We start from the raw sequence: 3,113 nt of genomic DNA on the forward strand, positions 1-3,113 counted from the left end.
CGCTTCCGCTGCGCCACTCTGCTCTCAGCCACTTCAGAAAAGACTAGAACTCACAATCCATGGCTTGGGAGTCCAGTGTCTTAGGCCACTGGGATACTGTGTAAACAGTATGACCTATACGAACTGTTGGAAGAGGTAAAAAAATATATATAATGGCACTGAGACATGCCCATGAAACGACACATTTAAGTAAAATGTTGTTCGCACTTAAAATAAACTGTTTAGCAGAGGATGGTTTCGATCCATCGACCTCTGGGTTATGGGCCCAGCACGCTCCCGCTGCGCCACTCTGCTTCCATCCACCCCAGATGGGACTTGAACCCCCAATCTCTGGCTTAGGAGTCCAGTGTCTTAGGCCACTGGGATACTGTGTAAACAGTATGACCTATACGAACTGTTGGAAGAGGTAAAAAAATATATATAATGGCACTGAGACATGCCCATGAAACGACACATTTAAAAAAAATGTTGTTCGTACTTAAAATAAACTGTTTAGCAGAGGATGGTTTCGACCCATCAACCTCTGGGTTATGGGCCCAGCACACTTCCACTGCGCCACTCTGCTCTCAGCCAATTCAGAAAAGACTAGAACTCACAATCCGTGGCTTAGGAGTCCAGTGTCTTAGGCCACTGGGATACTGTGTAAACAGTATGACCTATACGAACTGTTGGAAGAGGTAAACAAAAAATTATAATGGCACTGAGACATGCCCATGAAACGACACATTTAAAAAAATGTTGTTTGCACTTAAAATAAACTGTTTAGCAGAGGATGGTTTTGATCCATCGACCTCTGGGTTATGGGCCCAGGACGCTTCCGCTGCGCCACTCTGCTCTCAGCCACTTCAGAAAAGACTAGAACTCACAATCCATGGCTTAGGAGTCCAGTGTGTTAGGCCACTGGGATACTGTGTAAACAGTATGACCTATACGAACTGTTGGAAGAGGTAAACAAAAAATTATAATGGCACTGAGACATGCCCATGAAACGACACATTTAAAAAAATGTTGTTTGCACTTAAAATAAACTGTTTAGCAGAGGATGGTTTCGATCCATCGACCTCTGGGTTATGGGCCCAGCACGCTCCCGCTGCGCCACTCTGCTTCCATCCACCCCAGATGGGACTTGAACCCACAATCCGTGGCTTAGGAGTCCAGTGTCTTAGGCCACTGGGATACTGTGTAAACAATATGACCTATACGAACTGTTGGAAGAGGTAAAAAAATATATATAATGGCACTGAGACATGCCCATGAAACGACACATTTAAAAAAAATGTTGTTCGCACTTAAAATAAACTGTTTAGCAGAGGATGGTTTCGATCCATCGACCTCTGGGTTATGGGCCCAGCAAGCTTCCGCTGCACCACTCTGCTCTCAGCCACTTCAGAAAAGACTAGAACTCACAATCCATGGCTTAGGAGTCCAGTGTCTTAGGCCACTGGGATACTGTGTAAACAGTATGACCTATACGAACTGTTGGAAGAGGTAAAAAAATATATATAATGGCACTGAGACATGGCCATGAAACGACACATTTTTTAAAAATGTTGTTCGCACTTAAAATAAGCTGTTTAGCAGAGGATGGTTTCGATCCATCGACCTCTGGGTTATGGGCCCAGCACACTTCCGCTGCGCCACTCTGCTCTCAGCCACTTCAGAAAAGACTAGAACTCACAATCCATGGCTTAGGAGTCCAGTGTCTTAGGCCACTGGGATACTGTGTAAACAGTATGACCTATACGAACTGTTGGAAGAGGTAAAAAAATATATATAATGGCACTGAGACATGCCCATGAAACGACACGTTTTTTAAAAATGTTGTTCGCACTTAAAATACACTGTTTAGCAGAGGATGGTTTCGATCCATCGACCTCTGGGTAATGGGCCCAGCACAATCCCACTGCGCCACTCTGCTTCCATCCACCCCAGATGGGACTTGAACCCACAATCCCTGGCTTAGGAGGCCAGTGCCTTATCCTTTAGGTCACTGGGGCACTGTCTATCTTTTGCAAATAGTATGAACTGATAGAAGCAGTAAAAACAATGTGTACTGGATAGCACTGAGACACGCAAATTAATTGTAGCTTTCTAATTTCTGTTTGCGTTTCATTTTTGAAAAGAATCTGTTTAGCAGAGGATGGTTTCGATAGATCAACCTCTGGGTTAGGGACCCAGCACGCTTCCGCTGCTCCACTCTGCTCTAAGACACTTCAGAAAATACTAGAACTAACAATCCATGGCTTAGGAGTCCAGTGTCTTAGGCCACTGGGATACTGTGTAAACAGTATGACCTATACGAACTGTTGGAAGAGGTAAACAAAAAAGTATAATGGCACTGAGACATGCCCATGAAACGACACATTTAAGTAAAATGTTGTTCACACTTAAAATAAACTGTTTAGCAGAGGATGGTTTCGACCCATCAACCTCTGGGTTATGGGCCCAGCACACTTCCACTGCGCCACTCTGCTCTCAGCCAATTCAGAAAAGACTAGAACTCACAATCCGTGGCTTAGGAGTCCAGTGTCTTAGGCCACTGGGATACTGTGTAAACAGTATGACCTATACGAACTGTTGGAAGAGGTAAACAAAAAATTATAATGGCACTGAGACATGCCCATGAAACGACACATTTTAAAAAATGTTGTTTGCACTTAAAATAAACTGTTTAGCAGAGGATGGTTTCGATCCATCGACCTCTGGGTTATGGGCCCAGCACGCTTCCACTGCGCCACTCTGCTCTCAGCCACTTCAGAAAAGACTAGAACTCACAATCCATGGCTTAGGAGTCCAGTGTCCTGTGTAAACAGTATGACCTATACGAACTGTTGGCAGAGGTAAAAAAATATATATAATGGCACTGAGACATGCCCATGAATTGACACATTTAAAAAAAAAAATTTTCGCACTTAAAATAAACTGTTTAGCAGAGGATGGTTTTGATCCATCGACCTCTGGGTTGTAGGCCCAGGACGCTTCCGCTGCGCCACTAAGCTCTCAGACACTTCAGAAAAGACTAGAACTCACAATCCATGGCTTAGGAGTCCAGTGTCTTAGGCCACTGGGATACTGTGTAAACAGTATGACCTATACGAACTGTTGGAAGAGGT

General features: G+C 44.2%; 1 non-coding gene across 1 annotated transcript; it reads right to left on the reverse strand.

Annotated features, from left to right (window-relative positions):
• Window positions 1-2,672: 2,672 nt before the first annotated feature.
• Window positions 2,673-2,744, reverse strand: trnam-cau (transfer RNA methionine (anticodon CAU)). Its single transcript has one exon. It is a non-coding gene; the product is annotated as a tRNA-Met (tRNA).
• Window positions 2,745-3,113: the final 369 nt, after the last annotated feature.

This window comes from Oncorhynchus clarkii, unplaced genomic scaffold, assembly GCF_045791955.1.
Source record: "Oncorhynchus clarkii lewisi isolate Uvic-CL-2024 unplaced genomic scaffold, UVic_Ocla_1.0 unplaced_contig_1723_pilon_pilon, whole genome shotgun sequence".
NCBI classification, from domain to species: domain Eukaryota; kingdom Metazoa; phylum Chordata; class Actinopteri; order Salmoniformes; family Salmonidae; genus Oncorhynchus; species Oncorhynchus clarkii.